At 38.9% G+C, this 23,325-nt stretch overlaps 1 protein-coding gene across 9 annotated transcripts in view; it reads left to right on the forward strand.

Annotated features, from left to right (window-relative positions):
* The window catches only part of LOC149003813 (uncharacterized), a 75,885-nt gene that overhangs the window by 250 nt on the left and 52,310 nt on the right, over nucleotides 1–23,325 (forward strand). For 6 of the 9 annotated variants that reach the window (XR_016170449.1, XM_089138945.1, XM_089138950.1 and 3 more), the window contains exons 2-3: nucleotides 124–306; nucleotides 17,944–18,089. The gene's annotated coding sequence lies outside the window, so the exon portion shown is untranslated. The remainder of the gene's footprint in view (nucleotides 1–123; nucleotides 307–17,943; nucleotides 18,090–23,325) is intronic. The other 3 variants (XM_089138946.1, XM_089138947.1, XM_089138948.1) reach the window with 3 other exon arrangements.

The raw sequence follows: 23,325 nt of genomic DNA on the forward strand, positions 1-23,325 counted from the left end.
ATTCTCTTTTCTTTCATTTGTTTTGGTGATTTTTTTTTTTGATTTCAATCTTCACGGAAAGTAGTAGAAGTTCGCGAAGTACCGATTCAAAATAACCCTAAAAAATGGGATTGTTTCTCCCAGGAGGATGATCCTGCATCATTACTAGGAGGAGAAGAAGCGGGCAGTGGGAATCCGCATATCAATTTTTGTTTCTTCTTTTTTTCAGGCTTCCCTCAACTTCAAATCCATCTGCCGTACCCGGATACTATGCTTCCGGTAGCCTTCCGGTAGCCGAAACAAACTCCTGAACGCGTCCAATTGAAGGTTAGTCTGAAGGGTCGTTGTACTTTCGTTTTTTTTTACAAGATTATAGATCTTGTGGCGAGAAAGATTTTCCCTTTCCAGATTATTGTTGTTTACTCCTGTGTGCATATTCTTCGGTTTGTCTGATATAGGATCTCTTGTTCTATTTTATTATCAGTAGCGAGGTCCAGTGGAGGAAGAGAAAAGAAAGAAAAAAGAAAAAAGAAAAAACTCTTCCGTCGAGAACAAGAGAGTTGAGATTCCTAAATCCAATACCAACCAATCCTCAAGAAGAAACTGAAATCCTCTCTCTCTTCTCCCGGGTGTGCGTTCTGATGCCCGAATTTTATGGTGATGGATGCTCTGAAACCAAAAGTTAAGCAAACCGTGTTACTATGGCTAGATAGTTTCAGCGACGCCTGTTGTCTTTTTATAATATCGTTTTAATCTCCTACATTTCAAGGATGCATCTTGTCAGAATCGGGCAGTGCTTTCTTCTGGATGGCCTTCTTTTCTTACGGAGCATACTGGTTCTAAAATTCTGTTATTCTATCAACTCTAGAATGGATATTGCCATATCAATGTCCACTTCGTTCCATCATTTAACACTCCTCTCTTCACCTCTCACTTCTCATTCTATAGCTTGCACGTGGCTGGCAAGATTGGGATCATCCTCAGCCTTAGCATAACAATATCATTGAATCTGTGCTGTTTGTAATAGAACGCTCTTGTAGATAGAGTTTTCACCATAATTTTCTTTACTTAAAACTGGAAATGTGCAATGTGGGTTCTGTTGTTAGTGCTTCATTTGGCATTTGCCTTTTACTTCGATTTGATTCCAAGATTAATTGGATTTGACTAGTTCTTGGAGTTTGCTCGTATGCTTAAACCTTGTTTTTGATTCGCAGAATCCATGACAGATTCAAATCTAGGAAAACGAGGAAAATCTTCTAGATATGTTTGGAAGGGGACACTGTTTAATACAGCCGCTACTCACACAAATATGTTCGCCTAACCAGTGATTTTCTCTTATCTTTGATCGACTCGATAGGTTTCACCCCAATTTGAGTTCTCGAACTTACCCCTCCTGTGAAGTCCCAAAGTTTAAGTTTCGTCACATTCATATACATTTAGGAGTGTTTGATTTCATTTTAATTTGGAGACGGAGTTTCCATTCTTTCCTTCCCTCTCTGGTGAGTTTTTCGATAAACTCTTTTGGGGTTGGGTTGAGCTTATTGAGACATGGCGATCGAACTTCTCTACTATTCTCTTCTTCTGGTTATCGAGGCATTTTTGGTCTTCTCTCTTTGTTTCTCTTTACTCTATTTAGATTGATGAAGGCTTGGTTGCAATTGTGGAGCATTAATGGATCTTTTGATTATTTTTTAACTATTTATCATCTTAGGGCACTATAGTTGTTTCATCTGTCTATGCTGCTCAATGACAATGCTTTCCTATGGTCATCATTGAAAGAAATGTTTTCCCCTACTTTTGCACTATATTCATCGTTATACGCTTTGAAGCTTAAAACAAAATTTATGCTATTGATATTTTCTTGGGTTTATGGTGAAAGCCTGAAATGCGTTATGATATTTTAATGTTATCTCCAAAATTTTTGAACTGCTAATTTTGCGTGAGTGATTAAGTTTTTATTATCCCATATTTATATATGATTTAGTCTATTCTTATCCTTATTTAGTCTATTTTTATCCTTCTACAATCATCAAAGCTCTGTCATTTGTGTGGTATTTTTATTTGGCACGTCCAACCGTAGTATGTTAAGGCATTCCCAAATTCCAAGATCATGAAGGGTTGTTGCTCATTTGGCAATGCAACATTCATCCATAACGTCCCCTTGTCTTTTTGGCTCCAACAGCTGTGTGACTTGTGTGAGAACAACATCCAGACTCGAGAACACAAATCATCAACGACGAAACCACCATTAAGGAGAACTAAACATAAATCAAGAAAACTGGTAGGAGACCTGTAATTTCTTCTAATACATGATACTAATACCACATGGAACAAGTACCATCATAAACTCACGTATAGTTGATGCAGATCATTGGATCAAAAAGAAAAGAGTTGCTTATCTAGTTTGCGATTAGTTAGTTACAAAGTTGTTAAAAAGGACTATTTAGTTAGGCAGTTAGTAGCAATTTTAGAAGTTAGCGAGCTGTATATTCCATTTGGACTTCCAATGTTCTCTAGAAAATCGTCGGCTTTGTTGCCTATTTAAATACCCCTTGAGGTTGAATAAAAAGGACAACTTTATAATAAATTATATTGCATTATTCCTTGGGTTTTTGGTCCTTTGTGGGAGTTCTCACAGGTTCAAACTTACGGTTTCTAGGTGGGGGATCCCTAGATAACAGGGTGCATGTAAGACTTTCCTCCTTTTACTAGTTTTGAATTTGAAATAAGCCTACATATTCCCTATCTCCTTTTCTTCTTACTGCATGATGTAAGTCCAAGTCTAGGGTTAAAGGGTAGAATGGGAATCTCCCTAAACCTAAGGGGAATCTCTTTAAACATAAGGGCTGCCCAGGAATTCCAGTAAGGGGAATGGGTAATGTGAAGTCTAGATATGAATCAAGGAATTTTTTTGGTCGAAATAGGAATTTCGACATTGAAAAAAGCCTCGAAATTTGTGATTTCCTCCCCTGAAAATTCAAACTTCAATTTCGGGCCTCATATGGACTCAAAATGATTTGGATTTTTGCATAATACTTATTTCAAACATAATAACACTATGGAACTACTAGTTTACCGAAAAAATCATTGAAAATATAACGTTCAAGTATATACTATGTATGAGAAGAAGCGAGAATGTTACCAATTACAAGCCTGCTCTATTCCATGTCTCCCTTTTCCATTTGCACCCCATACAAATGACAATACAAGTCCCATGATGTTTTCCCATATAGTTGTCGATAAAGTCGGCAACTGCAGCTTTGTACGTGGCTTCATCCACATGCCTAAGATATCCTGATGGTGGGAAGTTCTGAATCTTCGGATAAGGAACTGGCTCAAATGCATATGGAAAGGCTGGTCGTTGCTGTGGTATAGAGTGGAATATCTGCTCAACAAATGAAGTAACACCCTGATTGTATACAGGGGCAAGGACACCATAAGGTCCATATTGAAAATTATGTTCCAGTTGCCAACTCCGATAGGTGACAGTGGGAGGGATACCATAAGCTCTATAAGCTCCATAGCCATAAGGCTCCATTGGTGGCTGACCCTGAGTCTGATAGCTAGGAGGGACACCATAAGGTCCATAAATCGACTCTGTAGAGCCAATATTCTCCACAACAGTATCACATGAGGACTCTGCAGGCCTATGCTATTCGGATCCTCTGGTAGTGGAGTCTCTAGAATCATCTATGCTCATCGATCTCATAGATCCCACCAAGCTCTCCACATCAGCTGGACTGGCGTGTCCTCTGTGCTATAGTCGTGTTGTCTCCCCTTCCTCTTCATCGAATGCAGATTCGGTATGGTATGAATCTTGTGTCGCGTGGGTGAATTGACTCTCGCCTGTGAATCTTGGTGGTCCTCCTCCCCCTGACTCTCATGTACTGGTGGTTGTGGTGGTGGTCTGTCCTTAGGATTAGTTGAATCCTAATCATGAGGTCCAACACCCTTAGTGTCAGGACAATCAAATCCTCACTCTGGGTGGATGCATTAGGGTGTGGCATTAATGGATGGTAGGTGGTGTATGTGCACTCCCCTTCTGGGTCATAAAGTCCTCCACACCAGCCCCTATCTCCTCTGCAGTTTGTCTACTGGGACGATCTCTCTCCTCATCCAGCAATGGTCTCCATTGTCCGTGATCCAGTCAACTACTGGGTTATCATCATCATCATCCATCTCAAATATGTCGGCCAACTTGATATTGTTACTCTCTGTGTCCATCTCCTGTTTAATATGATCCTCCCTGATTCTCATATTATAGTGTAAGTATATAAGGTCCTCTACACGCGTCACACCTAATCATTGCGCCTCTTTGAGTGGATGAGGCTGAAGGTGTTCTAATTTTGCTTACAACCAGTGGCAGAACATGTCTGGGAGAGCACTTTGCTTGCAATTGTACTCAAGTGAGGTGAGTCACGTCCAAATTGCAACCACCATTCAGCTGCAACAAACATAGACTCCAAGTCAGTTCAATACTTAAATAACTAAGTTAAAGATAAAATATAATAATTAAATATATAATGAATGAACTTACCCCAATGGTGGATTCCAATCCCGATACGGCCACGGAATGACCGAAGCTCCCAGTGGCATCCCTAAAGACCTTTATCTAATATATAAAGAAAAAAAATCAATAACTAAGTCAATAACTTAGTATAAAACTATGAATTGTGAATATCAAATCACTATCTCACCTTCATAAAAATGATTGCTTGCTTAGATGGATCCGGTTCCAACATCTCCACTAGAGTTTGGACTGCATCAATCAAATCTTGCCTCATCCCAAGATTATCCTTGTAATGGTACTTGGGATTTAAATGGTATGCTATGTAAGAAAAAGAAAAAATAATAGGGAATAGTTAATACTTAAATACTTAATAGTGTGATAACATCATGAAAATTAAATTGAATCCTAGACTTAACAACTCACTAGCTTTATGCAGTGGATGCTGCAACATAAACTCTCATCTAACTTGGATGATGTCAAGGACTTTCTTGTTGCCATGTGGGTAGACCTGGGCAACTTGCTTTTTCATTCTATCTACTGCAGGCCATATGTGTGGTAGAGTAGGTCTTCTCTGCTGATCTACCATCCTCAACACATGCACTATAGGCTCAAGCATCTTCACCACTATCCTCACATTATGCCATAAACTGTCTTCGATTATGGTCAACTGTGATGAAGAACCCTCCCAATTAAACCACTGCTCTGATTCAAATATGCTCCTAAGGCCAATTTTTCCTAATCTCAAAGCTCTACAGTGCTATCCAATTGGTAGCAAATCTGGTTATGCTTGGCCTCACTAAGTCACCCTGACACTTGTCCCTCATTATCTTTAATGCATATGTGTGGTTATAGATGAAGGTGCTAACTTGTCGGGCTTGCTCCACGGTATTTTTCACAAGCTTGACCTTTCTGATGTCCTTTAGCATTAAGTCAATGTAGTGAGCAGCATATGGAGTCCAAAAGAGCCTATATATACCCATCTATTAAGGCATCAATACAAAGTTATAAAGTTTATATGTAATGTAAATATATGTATTTAAAAATGAAAATTCGTTCTAAAAGTAGAAGCATGTTTTGATACTTGGGGTTCCCCTTCATCTTCAACCCAGTTTTCTTGTAGTTGGAGCCATTATTAGTCACAATTTGGATCACATTCTCCACTCCAACCTCCTTCACTACTTGCTTTAATAATTTATAAATGTATTTTGTATCCTTCTCACTAGATGCATCTACTGACTTGAGGAACACTGTCCTCCCATCACAATTCAAGATAAATTGACGACGAACTATCTAGTGGGACCAGTCCAACCATCAGTCACAATAACTCTATAATAAGCCCACATTGGCTTTAATCCATTGATATACTTATTTAACTCCTTATGCTTAGACAAATAGACATTATATATTTTATATGGAGTGGGTCCTTGTACACCACTCCCAGCCATGCCTATCTCCTCAATCATAACCCTACAATAGGGCCCTTGGGCTGTATGTGTTGGAATATTATAGTAATAAACCCATTTGGAGAAATCCATCCCCACTTTCTCCTTCACACTCCCCTATAAGTGCTTCAACTTTCTCTGCTTTTGCTTAGGCCTCCTAAATAGGGCCGGATCCTATGAAGAATCTTTAGATCTGGATCTGTAGGATGTGTTGATGAAGCTCGACCCCTTGTTGGGCCTCGTGGGATAGGAACCTCCTGCCTCACACTCTAATTCCTCCTCATAGGGACTTGGGAGTTGCCTGTGCCTCCCATACTTGCTGCTTTTCTAGAGGTCCCACAACCCATAGACCTCTGTTGCCTCCTCATGTCATCAACCCTCTGCTACTCCCTACTTATCATCATCGCCTTCCTAATCTGTTCGGCCTCTTTGTCAGGGTCACATCCATACTCTCCTGGCTCTTCTAGATCATAATCCTCGAGCTCTTGAAGGTCATCTAGGCATGCTTCCTCGAAATCCTCCCTCTGTGTTCTTTTCGCTTTCCTCTTTTGCTTTCCTCTGCTCAAGTATGAGGCCATTGCCTTCTTGACTTCTGAGGGTACCTTTTGGCACCCTACTACATCCTTGTTTCCACCAGCTAGATGCACCTTCAGTATAGTGGCCCCACCTCCTATTTGCTTTTTGCAGTAATTACACTTGCTCTTCCTCTTATCAGTTGTCAGTGGCCTTCCATGTTGCCAAGCTATATTTGACATTTTTTAAAGAGAGTGTCTATTACATACATGCTTCTAATAAAAACCTCCTATTTTTTTGTTGAAACTTGTTGACGAATCTGCACAAACACTTGAACGGTTGTTGTAATGATAATACTTCTTTAGAGCTGAAATGTACCAAATACTTTCTCTAAGGTATTTAGACACCCCAAATTGTGCAATACGGGTTGTAATTGTGTCTTCACCCCAAGATCGGTCAGCCTAAACTTTTAAGGTTGCTCCTCAGAAAGGTTACTTAAGGTGTAATTAGGTTATGTTCACTGCTTAACAGAATAACAACAGGGAGAGAGAGAAAGAAAGTGGAGGAAATTCAGTGTCAAAATTGAACTCGAAAATAGGTTTATATAGAGCCCCAAGGGCTGTGGGTGAAAGGATAAGGTCACCTCTCTTTGTGAGGGTACCTATTCAGCTCAACTCCCTATAGGAAGGTATCTATCCAGCTGACTTCCTAAAGGAAAGTGCCTTTTTAATGGCATCTCCAAGTTTTCACCCAGAAGTGGGCTTTCTGGATTAGGGCCCATAACAGGGTTTAGGCTTGATTGACGTCGCACATTGTTCGATCCTTGACCCCAAGTAATATTATATAGGTCCTTACTATATATAAATGAGATAATCGGCTCCTCTTAACTCGATGTGGGACTAAATATAAACCATAGAATAAAAGACATGATTAAAACATATATTTATATAAAAATATAAAATAATAAGCAAAAAGTTTTAAACATATTTACAACAATCCCCCACAATGGTTAAATACATAGAATGAAGACCCAAGTTGCAGTGAACACATTAGACACAGTAGGACACTTCGTTGTAGATGTCTTTCGGACTTGAATCTATACTAGATCTGATAAAGCACGTTATAGAGCACCGGTGAAGTCTGATTTCTTAAACTTATCTTCTTCAGTGTAGCTGGCTACTCCATCATTCATATCCAACTAGTCGACCTTCTTAGCAACCCCTTTGTAAAGAAAAATAAACATTTTATCGGCCTTGTCTCAAATCTTGGTCTCACAGATATTTAAGGAAGTTTGCCTGTGTGAGATTTCCAACTGAAGGCGGCCTCGCTCTCTATATCTGTTTAGGTCAGCATTAGGTGTGCACCACTGTGACACCCCCCTCATTTCGTGAGCTACGTTTGATTAAGAATCAGTCACTCATCCTATGAATGATATGGTGGTACTACTTTACTATATTTATTCAGAATGAGTATAGTAGTACAAACAGGTCATCTAGTGACTTTGTTGCTTGCCCTTTGAACCTAATTTAGGATTTAACCTCTTCACATAGGTTAGGTATCTGTCACATGACCTGTGCCACAGGTCTTAATGCCATTCCTTTAAGTGCTTCATTAAAAGCTCTTGTAGGCATAGCTTTAGTGAACATATCAGCTAAATTCTCCTCTGATTTCACGTAATCAATTGCAATTGTTCCCTCATCAATATATTGCCTTACAATATTATGTCGAAGACGTATGTGTCTTCTTTTCCCATTATATACCCAATTATTGGCCCTTCTTATAGCTGCTTTAATGTCATAGTGCAGCGATATAGGTGGTGTTGGTTTGGGCCATAGAGGTATATCTGCAACCATGTTTCTAAGCCATTCAGCTTCACTCCCAGCCTTTTCTAAAGCTACGAATTCAGCTTCCATTGTAGAAGATGTTCCACATGATTGTTTAATTGACTTCCATGAGATTGCTCCTCCACCTAGCATAAACACATATCCACTTATAGCTAGTGTTTCTCTTGAATTTGAGATCTAATTAGGATCACAGTGTCCATCCAAAACAGAGGGGTTTCCACTATAGTGAAGCCCATAATGCATAGTACCCTTAAGATACCGTAGTAACCTTTCAATTCCAAGCCAGTGCTCTTTACTAGGATTATGAAAATGTTGGCTCAATTTTCCAACTGTTAGAGCAATATCTGGCTTAGTACAATTCATTAGATAAGTCATAGATCCAATAATCTGTGAGTATTTCTCTGATTTACTGGTTCTCCAACATTTTTTTGAAAATTACTTTCCATATTTAAAGGTGTTTTGAACGAATCAGAATCATAAAAACCAAATCTCTTAAGCACATTTTCCATACATGAGCTTGAGAGAGTATAGTCTCCCTTTCTTTTCTGATGATTCTAATTCTGAGAATTACATCAGCAGTGCCCAAATCTTTGGTGTCAAATAAAGACAAAGCAATTTCTTAGTTTGATTAACTATTTCTAGGTTTGTTCCCATGATCAACATGTCATCTACATAAAGTAGAATAAAAACACCCTTCCCTTGATGGAACTTACTATATAAGTACCTTTCAAAATCATTGATGCTAAAACCCTTTGAAATAAGAGCAGAATCGAATTTCTTATGCCACTGCTTGGGTGCTTGCTTTAACCCATTCAATGACTTGACTAACTTACAAACCTTATTAGGTTGATCAGGTGATACATAACCTTCTGGTTATTTTATGTAGATCTCTTCCTCCAATTCTCCATTTAAAAATGTTGTTTTTACATCCATTTGATGTATCACCAAATTGTAGATAGATGCAATCGCCATAAGAACTCTCACAGTGGTTATTCTTGCTATAGGTGCAAAGGTATCAAAGTAATCTATGTCTTTCTTTTCCGTAAAACTTTTGACTACAAGTCTAGCTTTAAACTTATCTAAGGAACCATTAGGTTCAAATTCTTTTGAAATATCCACTTGGTTTCTAACACATTGAACCTTGAGGAAGATCTACCAATTCCCAATTGTGGTTAGAGATCCTATGCATCGTTTGCAACACTTCACTTTTAACCTAGAGAGACTCGAGAGGAAGAGCGCCAGAGAGATTTTCGCAAAGCCAATTGCTAATTTGTTTTGTAATTTTTTCCAAAGAAAGAAAAATCTAGTCTCCATTTAAAATTTTCATATCCGTACGTACATTGTATCCCCTTCTTTGATTTATTTCTTAGATATGTTTAGATGTTCTCTTCTTGGTTCCTTTTTATTGTCTCCTCATTTGCTGTTTATTTGTGTTGGTTAGCCTTGTCTTCCCTTTAATGATCTTCTTTTTCACCGTTTAGATCTTCACATAATCGTGTTAGTTTTCTTGCCTTTAAAGGCTAATTATTAGTTTATTATGGTGGTCTACAGCTGTCTGTCCCGATAACAAGGACTATTCAGTCGTCCATGGTCAATGGTTTTTTTATCAATTGCATCAAAGAGAATGTACTAGAGAAAAGAAATGTTGCAAGTAAATATGTAGATATAGTTAAGGATATGTATGATGGTTCGGTGACTAGTGTTAGAACAATGGCGGGGACAAAGTAATGAATTCCTGATAACAGTTGGGCTTCATCAAGGGTCAACTTTAAGCCCATATCTATTTGCACTGGTAGTGGATGAATTAACCAAAGACATTCAAGATGAGGTCCCCTGGTGTATGCTTTTTGTGGATGATATTGTGGAGATTGATGAGACCCAATTGGGGATTAATACCAAATTAGAATCATGGAGTTTTGCTTTGGAATCAAAAGGCTTTAAACTTAGTAGATCGAAGATAGAATATCTAGTTTGTACCTTAAGTCATGATCGGGCAGATGATGAGGTGGTGATACTTGACGATAAAGAGATTCCTCAGAGTTATTGTTTTAGGTACCTAGGTTCAATCATAAGTAAAAGAGGTGATTTAGAGGACGAGGTTTCCCAAAGAATTAAAATAGGGTGGATGAAGTGGAGAGGTGTGTCCGAGGTTTTATGTGATCGGCGTATTCAATTAAAGCTTAAAGGAAAATTTTATAGGACTATTGTTCGACAAGCTATGATGTACGGTGCAGGGTGTTGGGCTGTTAAAAAGAATCTTATAGATAAACTTAGTGTAGCAGAAATGAGGATGCTAAGATGGATGAGTGGCAAACTAGGATGGATAAGATAAGAAATGATCATATTAGAGTTGGTCTGGGAGTTGCTCCCATAATTGATAAGTTTCGAGAAAGTCGTTTGAGGTGGCATGGCCACGTTCAACGGAGACCTATAAATGCCCCTTTACGGAGAAGTGATATAATCCATATTGAAGGAACTAGAAGAGCTAAGGGTAGACCTAAGATAACCTTAGGAGAAGTGGTGAGAAAGGATATGTATAGCTTAGGCCTTGTATCTAGCATGGCCTCGAACAAAACTAATTGGAGGGCAAGAATCCATGTAGCCGACCCCATTTAAGTTGGGACAAGGCTTATTGTTGTTGTTGTTGCATCAAAGAGACTACATCTTTCCTTCTATCGTAGTTGGTGAGCTATGGGGAGGCGGGGAAGAAGTTCCATGTGTAAGGATGGTATTATTAGGGGAAGGTCCTGATTCAGTTGTCAACCAACAAAAAATGTTTTTATTTATTTATTATTTTTTGTATGGGAAACAATCATGGATTAGTTGTTGGTGGATTAAGACCAGGCTCGATGTATGGCATAGGCAGTCATAGTAGTTTCCAAGCTAGTAGTACAAGGGATTTACCCAACTTGATTAAATTACTAGGAAAGGGAAGACAATTAGAAGATAGAACCTTGTGAAATACTTTACAAAAGGAAGATAGTAAGGATGTATTTTATGTTGAAAAATTCTTGCATGTTGTTGCATACTGAACTTTGTTGTGGTCCAAATTTATTAGCTGTTTTGAGGTTGACCTGTAAAATCTCACCTTAGGATGTTAGTTCCCGAGCAAGAGGAATGTTTCTAGGTTTAGTTAAATGTGAGCAACTAGAAAGTCAGTTGAGCTGATCGTTCATGGATTTTATCTTCTTAAATAAATTAAATGTTCACTTCTCGAGGTTAGTCGAGTAGGGAGATCATTATGAAGCTCTTTTGTTTTTGTCTGGATCTAAAAGGTATTCTGACTAATTTTTATAAGTTCTTCTCTTGAATAATTTTATTTAATGAGTAATCAAGGTTGATTGAAGTAGTTTTGTTCATTACTCTGATCTGCATTGTTGTAGGATTGGTTTGCAGGGATTTCAAGATGTGAGTTGCAGTCTTTTATGAGTAAGGTATTAGGGTTTGAGATATAATGGGATGTTTTTTCTGGTGCTAATGATGGAGATCTTTAAGTACAATGGCTTGGAAATCTCAAATGAGATGGTTAGGCTAGGCTTCACAAAGATTTGGTTAGGTTTCAAGGGTTGGTTTATAATATGGGGTAATCATCTAGAGTTTTTTGAATTTTTTTTTTTTTTTTTTTGGGGTGGGGTGGGGTGGGGGTGGGGGTGGGGGAGGGGTTGGATTTGTTGGGTGGGGTGTAATGTAGTACTGTATTTGATTGGTTAAAACAGTAACCAAATAGGACCTTTCACAGGGAATCAATTAGTCAAATCAATCTCTTGCAGATCTTTATTTAGTCATCTATGTGAATCCATCTTTGTGTATCTTCGACCAGAGGAATCCAATAGCCCTAACAAAAGGAGCAAAGCGTTTTTTAGGGGCATGTTGAAAGACTAGATTATATCCATCTAGTCCTTGCTTGGCTTTTCTAAATAGTGTCAGTCAAAAGGATTCATCTACATGGAAACTTCACCTTTCAATAAGCAAGTGGGGGTACACTTCTTCAGTCTAGCCAAGAAGGTCCTCCGCTTACTCTGATTTAACCGGTGCCCTAAGGATCGAACAACAGTCTTTGCTTGAGGTTTGAGGTTTCGAGCCGGGTGACTCTTCTTTCGAGTGGGCTGATAAAGGAGTGAACCTGGGTAGAGGATAGAGTTCTATTTTAAGTAAACTGAATGGCCTTCCGCTTTCTTTATTCGGAGAGCATCGAAGAGTTGTTTATTAATGTAGCAGGGATCTGCAGGGGAAGGCGAGTACGGTACTCTTCTAGAATTTTCAGATTTGATAGACTTAAGATGAAACAGAGTTCAGATGTGAAAGAGGGCTGAAAACTAGAGTGGTATTGTAAGGATAATAGCGTAACAATATGGGTTGAATAGATCCTCAAAACTGGGGCAGAATTATAACCTAAATTGGAAATTGGGCTGAAGTGTAGATCATTAGACTTGCCAATGATGAAAATTGAAAGAACAATCTAAGGAAATCGAGAGAAGATAAGAACACAAAGTAACACCCGGGTTTCACACCGCAAGGTAGATCGATTGGATCACACCCCAACCTACCTTGATCAAACACAAGGATTCTCCATAGAAAAGGAATGCTAACAAAGCAATTTGATTTCAAATGATGAGTTTTGAGTTGTCCTCACCCTCTTACATGAATCTCTTTATATAACATTCTAAAGAGACATAAACATTAATTGTACATCCAACCATTAGCTAACACCACTTACCTATTAATAACTCAACTACTACGTAACTCTTGACAAAGGAAAACTCCTTTGACAATGAATTCTTTTATTTTCAAAGCACAATCCCTTTTATGTTCTTTTAAAGAACTAGACTTGGGCTTAGGTCTAGACCATAGAGATCAAAATATGTGGGATAGCTTTAACCCACTAAAACAGTCCTAGCTCATGAATGCCATGGGCTGATTTGGGTGATAGCTTTAGGCCTTTGATGAGCCTGACCCAATGGACTTCTTTAATGAATATGTCTTCAATTCTGCATCAACTCTTCCCCGGCTTGAAAACATTTGTCTCCGACGAATGAATGAATGACATGTAACATTCATACAAATCAAGATCGAGTTTCTTAAAATCGTCAGCATGAATCCAAGTATCATGTCGTGGACAATTCTTCCATTTGATGAGGAAAGAATGGTATCTTGTGCCACGACGAGTGGTTTTGTAAGTCTTCCAATACCTCCTCAATGATGTTAGTGATTGGTGGCTTGAGGTCGAGCAGCCTCAACATTTGTTTAGTGTCGGCATCATCAGAATGGTGTTCTACATAAAGATGTAAGTCAGCCACGTTGAAGACATTGCTTACGTTCATTTCTTCTGCTAGCTTGAGTACATAAGCATTTGGTCCAATGTGTTTCAGCACCTTGTATGGACCCATCTTCTTTGGATGGAGTTTGTTGTTGACCCCATGTTGGAACCTTTCTGGATTGACATGAACCTTCACCATGTCTCCTGGTTGAAACTGCACATATCATCGATGACGATTTGCTGTAGCCTTGTTGACATCATTGCTGAGAGCTATTCTTCGGCGAACATCAGCATGTGCCTCTGTGATATGACGCAGAAACTCGTCAGCCTCAATACTCACATGTGCTTGTGGCAGCAGTGGGACGAGGTCTATAGGCCATCGCGGTTGAACTCCAAGTAGAATCTCAAATGGAGTACAACCTATCGTACGATTAACTGAGCTGTTGTGAGCAAGCTCAGCTATGTCAAGTATGGATGGCCATGTCTTCTCATAATCAGAAACCAAGCATCTCAGTAAGTTTTCCAAGCTTTGATTCACCACCTCTGTCTGCCCGTCAGTTTGTGGATGGAATGCGGTTGAAAACTCTAACTTTGTATTAGTTTTCAGCCATAATGTCTTCCATAAGTAGCTCATGAACTTGACGTCATAATTTGAGACAATGCTACTTGGTAGCCCATGTAGTCGTACAACCTACTTAAAGAATATCTTTGCAATGTGAGATGCGTCAAAGGTCTTGCGACATGGTATAAAGTGAGCCATCTTTGATAATCAATCAACCACAAACATGATGGAGTCGTATCGCTCTTTTGTTGAGGGTATCCCAAGTATGAAATCCATACTAATATCAATCCAAGGTGCATGAGAAACTGGTAATGGTGAGTATTGACTTATATTTTGCTTGGTTCCCTTGGCTAGCTGATAGACTCTGCATCTCTTGATTACATGATCAACATCCTTTGCAATATGAGGCTAATAATACTGATTGGTAACTTGTATGATAGTCTTATCACTGCCGAAATGACCTCCCCAACCTCCGCCATGAAATTCCAGTATGATGTGATGTCGTAGACTCGTAGGGAAGAATTTGGAATGTATAACGAGTTCCCAAAAACAAATACCCATCATGAAGTGAGTATTTAGGATGCTGCCTGTTTTGCTATAATTCCTTGTATGGCATGTTTATCTTCGTCAGATGCATACTCATCACGCTTGATTAATGCAGACTGCATGTGCTGAGAATGTGCTAAGAATAAGTACTTTTCGGCTCAATGCATCAGCCACTGTATTCTCCTTTCTTGCTTTGTACTTCATTGCGAACGCAAACTCTTGTAGATAAGCAAACCATTTAGCATGCCTGTTGCTCATCGGCTTCTGTAAATGTAGATACTTGAGGGCCTCATGATCGGTATAGAGGATGAACTTTTTGCCGATAAGATAATGTCTCCAATGGGGTAACACCTGGACAAAAACATAGAGCTCCATATCATATGTCGAATAGTGTCGTTTGGCATCATTGAGTTTCTCGCTATAGAAAGCATTGGGGTGCCCTCTTTGCATCAATACACCTCCTAGTCCTATATGTGAGGCATCATTTGCTACCTCAAATATACGGTCAAAATCTGTCAGGCGAAGTATTGAAGCCTCTATCATCTTTTGCTTGATAAGATGAAAGCCTTTGGTTGTCGTTGCTATCCACTTGAACTCGCCTTTGCCTTGCTTCAAACACTCGGTAATGGGTGCTATGATTGCACTAAAGTTCCGATTGAATCTCCCTTAAAACGATGCAAGTCCATGAAAACTACGAACCTCGGTGATTGTGTTTGGTGTAGGCCTATTTGTTATACTTTTTATCTTCTCAGGATCAACTTTAACCCGCTATGATGAGTCAATAAAATCGAGGAACACAACCTTTGGCAACATAGAGGAGCATTTCTTGAGATTGATATATGGCTTCTCATGGCAAAGCGCTCTCAAGACTTGCCGTAGATGATCGATGTGATTGTCTGGATGCTTGCTGTAGATTAATATATCATCAAAGTATGCAACCAAAAATCGACCAATAAAAGGATGGAGTACCTGTAATCACCCTCATGAATGTGCTAGGTGCATTGGTCAGACCAAAAGGCATGACTTTCCATTCGAATAGTCCATCCCTGGTCTTGTAGGCACTAGGCAGTCTTCCACTCGTTTATTGGCCAAATATGAATTTGATGATAGCCACTTTTAAGATCCAATTTAGAAAAGATCTGAGCCCTGGATAGCATGTCTAACATGTGATCAAGCCACGGAATGGAAACCTATACTTAACTGTGATCTTGTTGATTGCTTTACTGTCCACACACATGTGTCATGAGCCATCCTTCGTTGGAGTGAGTAATGCTGGTACAACACATGGACTTAAGCTCTCCTGAATAAATCCTTTATGTAGCAATTCATTCACCTGTCGTTTGGGTTTGTTGTGCTTCTATTGGGCTAAGGTGATAAGCCGGTAGGTTTGGTAACACTGAACCCGATACCAAATCAATGGCATGTTGGATATCGCGCATAAGAGGCAGCTCATTAGGCAACTACAAGAACCACATTAGAAAAATCAGAAGGTAACTCTTTGATTGATGGAAGGGTAACTTCCCTTATAACAAGAGCCAACAGCTGCCCTGTATCATGGCTAGTGTGAATGAATTCCTTGTGAGGAACAACCAACAGCTTCTTTTGCTGTATGGACAACAACTTTTGTTCTTCATTGGTCCCCTTTTGGTTGGTCATTGATTGGGTGGATGACAGTGTGAAGTCCTTTGAACTTGAATACACACTGGTTTTTCTTCCCCCGACCATAACATCGTTATCATACATCCATGGTCGACCAAATAGAACATTAGTAAGATGCATAGGGATTACATCACACCATACCTCTCCTCATATCAATGGTGTTTCAGTGGTACAAAACACCGTTGATTTACCTCTAGAGTATTCCCATTCAGCAAGGATACCCCATATGGTTGAGGGTGCTTCTCCAACTTCAAGTTTGCCTTCTTCGCAAAGGTGTCCGAAGTAATGTGGACGCAGCTCCCACTGTCAACTATCACCAAAGCGGTATTATCTCTGAACTTCATACGGCTGTAGAAGATAAAATTGCGCCGCCAGTCTTCTTCTTTAGTTTCAGCCACCAAGATGCAGCTTAATATATGAATGCCATAAGCATCACATCTACCAGCATCATCCTCATCATACGCCGTTCCATTATAGTCACCATCGTCGAGCGAGTATGGGAATAGATCATGATCTTCTTCCTCTGTTGACTTTTCAATCTTAGCAACAACATTAATCTTTTGACGGTGTGGGCTATATTTAGCATAATATCCAACTTCTTGACAATGAAAACATTGTGTTTGGCTGCCACTAGTCATTGGAGCCTTGCCCTTATCTTGTCGGGTACGAAATCCGGGTTGAGTAGGGGTTGTTGTAGTATGTTTTGGTGCTGAAAAATTTCGCCTAACCTTGCCGGCTTGGTGTCCAAACCTTTTGTTGTTGGATGCCAATAATTCTTTCGCACGTAGGGCTTTTTCAAAATAGTCCCGCACATTCTCTACATCCACAACGCCAATGGCCCTATTAATTTCAGGCCGTAAACGGTAAACCCAATCTTAAACGTGACAAGATTTGGATTTCTCTCTCTCTCGGATTTTTGTACGAGAAGAAAGTGAGTCAAATTGTTCCATATATTCTGCAACTGACAAGTTCCCTTAACAAAGATAATTTAACTTGTCTTCTAGTCAATCGAAAGGTAGATGACAAGTACTTTTCTCTCAATTCTTCCTTCATTTCCTCCCATGTAGTTGGAGCTCTACCACGATCTTCCAACTCATATTCATGAGTTCTCCACCATTCACGTGCCGCTCCAACTAGCTTGGTACGTGCTAGCTTCATCTTTTGTACCTTCGATAGTTCATACCAATCAAAGTAGCTACTAATGCCTAACTAAATAGTCCTTTCGAACAACTTTGTAATTAACTAGATAGAATCCCTACTGGTAGGGAAATCTGTTTAATAATAAAATAAAAAGGGAGGGAAACTTATCGAAACAATAACTCATGGGTCCGTTTAGTTATAAAAGATACTAAATGTTGAATGACTGTATTGCCCCTACTAATAAGCAGCTGAAATAGCAAGCTAGCAACAAATCAATAGCAACTAGTTAAGCAGCTCTTTTCTTTCTGATCCTAGGATCTGCATCAGCTATACATGACTTTATGATGGTACTTGTTCCATGCAGTATTAGTAACTTGTATTAGAAGAAATTATGGGTTTGGTGCCAGTTTTCCTTATTTACGTTAAGTTCTCCTTAATGGTTTTTTCGTTGTTGATGATATTTTGTTCTCTTGCTGCTGTTCTTACATAAGTTGCACAGCTGGTGGAGCAGAAAGACGAGGGGATGTCATTGATGAATGTCGAATTCCCAATTGAGCAACAATCCTTCATGATCTGGGAAATTTGATTGATGCCTTAGCATACTACAGTTGGATGTGCCGAATGAAATAGCCCTGAGGTAACTTTACTATCATCTTTTTGAGATTAGAATGATGTTGGAATATTGCTTTAAGCTTTTGGAGTTTGCCAAATAGAAGTTAAAAGTAAAAAAATGCCATTTGCTTTATTTTGCACTTGTCTTAGCCATTTAGTCTTATAGAATTAGAAAACTCTAATCTATGCTGAATGAACTTGTAGATAATTAAAATTTACAATAGGGTCCAATATTGACTCTTGTTTATTGCTAGTGGTGTGGAACAATGGTGTAGTGTGGTTGTGACCATCTTCCCACCCCCCTTTCCCTTTCTCTTTTTCACGGTTTTATGTGATTTTTTTCTCCTCTTATTTTGCTTTTCTTCGTCCCAAGAATATTTTGTCATTCAAGCTGCTGTTAATGAATAATCTCGATTACAATAAGTTTAATTGTCCCCAAACCCTATTGTTCTTCTTTTGATCCTCTAGATCTGAGTCCAATTCCTTTTTTTTTGGTACTCCCAAAAAACCCAAAATTCAAACTTAGATCTACAAACAATTGGACTGCTAGAACCATCCCAAGCTTTAGGGATATAGATGATTGTCTAAGTTCTCTCAAGCAAGGTTTAAAGTATCGGTATCGAGTATCGTATCGGTAAGGTGACTTTAAGAGACGTATTGTCCTGTATCGAGTATTGTATCGCTCTGACTAATGTTTTTTAGTATATTTCAATGGAGAGACTTATCGAGACGTATCGTATCGGTTGGGTCAAATATGGATACGTATCGGCTAGTATCGTATGGTATCGTGGGATACTTTAAACCTTGCTCTCAAGTTTCATCTACATTCAAGTATCCAATCACTATAACCTATGTTCTTGTGTATCTCAATAAACTAGTCTGAAACCCTAAGACTCTAAACCTGAACCCTTGATGCATAGGCACAATGATGTGAGCCAGAATTCTCCCCTTGGCCGAAACCCCAAGTGTGGCCCAAAACTCACACCTAGGGGAAGCTTCCATAGGCTGGCCGAACCATGGGGGCAGTTTTGTCCTTATTCCCCCCTTGGATTAACTAATTCTAATTTCAGCGTGTGTTTTTAGTAATTAAGTTTTAATTCCAGCATGCGAGTCTTTATTTTGTTTTTGGGTAAATATCACTTACCATCCCTCTTAATTGAACAAATAGCACTTAGACCCGCTCTTAGTTGGATAATGTCACTTTATCTCTCCTCTTACCTAGCAAATATATCAAACACCTCCCCTCTGTTAACTTTTTCAGTTAAATTTAATTTTTACTGTTAAATATTTTTCTAAAACCCCAAATTACCCTTGACGGAAAACATTTTTTTAATTTAAACCATAAATTACCGTAATCACCCTAGCAGTTAAAATACTAAGTTATCATCAATTAAAATAATTATTAAAAACCAAATTATACCATCTTTTTCTTTAATTTTATCAAACAACTAAAAAAACACATACTACTTGATATTAAAATGCAATTTAAGTTGAGAAGATGAAGCATCGATTCTCTTTTTCTTTTCTTTTCTTAACGTATAAATTAAAGAATTGAAGTTAATTAAGGGTGTTTTGCGTCTTAAAAATAACATCAATAGAGGGTGTTTTGGGCCAAGATGTCTCAATTTAAATTGAGGTTTTTTTTGGTACATTGGGATTTCAATAATTAAAGATAATTTTGGTTTTAACTATGGTATTTTGGTTTTTATCAATTATTTTAATTGAGGGTAATTTAATATTTTAACTGCTAGAGTGATTACGGTAATTTAGGGTTTAAACTAAAAAAATGTTTTCAGGAGGGCAGTTTGGGGTTTTAGAAAAATATTTAATGGTAAAAGTTAAATTTAACTTGTTAACTTTATCGTTAACAGGAGGGTAGTTTGGGAGTTGTTTGATATATTTGCTAGATAAGATGGGAGGTAAGTGACATTATCCAACTAAGAGGGGGTCTAAGTGCTATTTGTTTAGCTAAGAGAGGAGTAAGTGATATTTACCCTTTGTTTTTTGTTTTTTCAATTAGCATGTGCCAATTGGGGTTTAGTCCAATTAGAATTTCAGTTTCAGCATGTGTCAATTAGAGTCCTTTAGATCTATTATTATTTGGTCGGTTGTTATTAATGTGGTGGGATCTTAATTTATAAAGGAATCCTACTTGGGTTTAGAGTCCTTTAGTAGGCTATAATAGCCTATTCTTTCTTTTTAATTGCTAAGTCTGATTGTTTGAATAAGAGTTATTGAGGACTGTGTCTCTTGTTTGAGGGGCCCACGACGGATTTTAAATTAAGTTGTTAATGTAGTACTGTATTTGAATGATCAAAACAGTAGCCAAATAGGACCTTTCACAGGGAATCAACTTCATATTTGATAGACTTAAGATAAATAAACTTCAGATATAAAGGTAGGCTGAAAACCGGAGTGGTAGAACAAGGATATTGGTTTAAGAACAAGGACTAAATAGGTTTTCAAAACAGCAGTAGACTATAAAGAAGAAATGGATGGAACAATATAAGAGAATTAAGAGAACAATAAGGACAACAAAGTAACATGTAACACCCGGGCTTCTCACCGCAAGGTGGATTGATTGGATCAAACACCAACCTTCCTTGATCAAACACGAGGAGTCTTAACACCCGGGCTTCTCACCGCAAGGTGGATCGATTGGATCAAACACCAATCTACCTTGATCAAACACAAGGGTTTTCCAAGAGGAAGAATGCTAGCAAGCAATTTGGTTTTATTTCACAAGTTGTTTTTTCACCTCTTACATGAGTATCTTATATAGCACACTCTAAAGAGACCAAAACAATAATGAAAACATCCAACCACTACCCAACACAACCTACTACAATTAATAATGGAACTACTACCCAAAACACTAACCAAAACACTAATGGAAACATCCACCTACTACACAACATTACTTACTAATTTACTATAAGCATTAATGGAAACATCCACCTACTACAAGCATTAATGGAAACATCCACCTACCACACCACTAGCCAACACCACCTACTAGCTCCTTTTGTTGACTTTTCAAGCTAGACTTTGGGCTTAGTTCAAAATAGGTGGGCTGTTCTTCTTCCACTAAAGTGTTCCAAGCCCATGAAGCCATGGGCTCATTTTAACCCACTCCAATAGTCCTAGCCCATGCAAGCCATGAGCTGTTTTGGGTCATGTCCTTAGGCTTTAATGGGCTTGAGCTTTGGGCTTTTCTCTGTTTTGTATGTGCTGCCAATTCTGCATCAGTTGTTCTTTGAAGATCAACACCTTTCTTCAAAAATTCCAACATTCTTCTTCCATTTTCCAGCAACCATCAAAATCTTCAAGAACTACCGCAGCTTACAAGTACAGCAGACCCCCCATACCCTTCCTTGCCCCCAACCCCCCCCCAAAAAAAAAAAAAAAAAAAAAAAACCTATCGCACCCCCTCCCCGAGCCCCACCCTACCTGCGCAAGACCATAAACCTCCGCTTCATTCGGTTGCTCCCCTGACAGCAGCTCCCCAACCCCCCGATAGCCCCTAGTTCCCTTCCCCAGGCCTCTGTGATCCTTTCTCGTCGCTCCCCCGCCCTCCCCTACCCTGCTCCTCCTTTCCCTCTCTTCTCTTCATCGCACCTCCCCCCCCTCCCCTCCCCTCCCCTCCCCTCTTTTCTTCCTTGCGGCAGAACCGGATAACAGAACCAGAAAAAGAAAAGAAAGGAGGGAGAAAGAAGAAAGAAAGAAAAGAGAAGAAAAGAAAAGAAAGAAATGAAGAAATAAAGGAAGGAAAGAAGGCAAAAGAGAAAAGAAAGAAAGAAAAGAAAGCAAGGAAGAAATAGAAGAGATCCTTCGCTTTCCAAGATTCAACCCATATTGATCCAAAATTAATTAACTTCTTTCTACCAATCCTAGGAATAATATTTTTCGTTCCCATTATTCTCAGACTCACCCTTGGGTTACTTGCAAACAATTTAGGTTTTTTCCCATCATCTCATAGGAATCCATCAATTGTTTCCTAGTGTTTTCCTCCTACTGCCATCTATTTCAGAGCAACCTGTAGGTTTCCCAGAGTTTTTTTGATTTATTTGCGGGAAGATTTTGGACAAACCCTAAAATTTTGGGAATATTTCCAAGAAACTCTAACCCAAAAATTGGGTTTCACATCACACAGCCTGGGGCCGGCCCAAAATCAACTAGGTTTCTGTACCCATATGAACCAGGTCCAGTTTGAGTCATGGTTCTAGTATAAGTTTAGGAATTTATTTTAGTTGAGGAGATAATTTTTTTGGTTTATTTTAGATGTTAGAATTTTGTCTTTAATTGTTTAGTTTCTGTCATTCGTAGATTAAAAGATTATTGCTCTGAGAAAAGATACTTTATTCATAGCCCCAATGCAGAATTTATAGGTTACAATGGGTAAAACCAACTCAGAGTAGCAGGAGAATACATGTCTGAACTCTGGAGAAAAACAAAATGGTAAAGATAAGACAACAAAAAGATAATCTAATTAGGAGTTTATACAGGAGATCTACTCCAAGAATGAAACCTTGATCTAGCATTAGCACTAGCTAGTGTCAGTTCAAGAGGGATATTTACCTCTCACAATAGTTCCTTATCTGAGTAGTGACCTAGTCAATGAGTTAGTCTTAATTTAGGTGTCCTTGTAATTCCCCAATGTTTATGGAACTATACGTTGAGTTTAATTTGCCATAGCCTGCATGCTGGTGTTGGAGGAACCCTCTTTCCCTTTCTGCCTATTCTTCTACTATTTCTTTTATGGAAGCTCACCGAAGCAGGCCATTCTCATGCCTGCATTAACTGGCATCAGAGTTAAAGAATCCTCTCCTTCCGCATCAATTTTCTTTTTCCCTAAATCTCTCTTCTTTTGTTGTTCTTCTGTGGACCAGCAACGGTAATTTTTTTTTTGGGTGGGGGGGTGGGGTGCCTTGACCTTGTTTTCTCTCTATACATGGGAATGGTGCTGCTGTAAATCTACAGCTTTCGTCAAAGCTCAACTAGTACAAAGCAAGGTTCAAAATCTTGGTTCTGAGGCCAGCTGATTATTGCTGAAATTTTGGTGAGGTGGGCCAAAACCAGGTAACTTTTCCTGGAACTTTTCTTGGCCTAGGTTTTTGCTTACACGCTATTTGAAGCCTAATTAACACGCGGGGGGGGGGGGGGGGGGTGGGGGGAGGTACTTGGTATAAAAAATGAGTGAGAAGTGTTCATTCACATTCTTCTAACCGGGAGCCATAATGTGTTTCGACAAATATCAAGAG

The sequence above is a fragment of the Hakea prostrata genome, chromosome 10 (assembly GCF_041222555.1).
Source record: "Hakea prostrata isolate BN-2017 chromosome 10, UWA_Hpros_2, whole genome shotgun sequence".
Classification (NCBI taxonomy): domain Eukaryota; kingdom Viridiplantae; phylum Streptophyta; class Magnoliopsida; order Proteales; family Proteaceae; genus Hakea; species Hakea prostrata.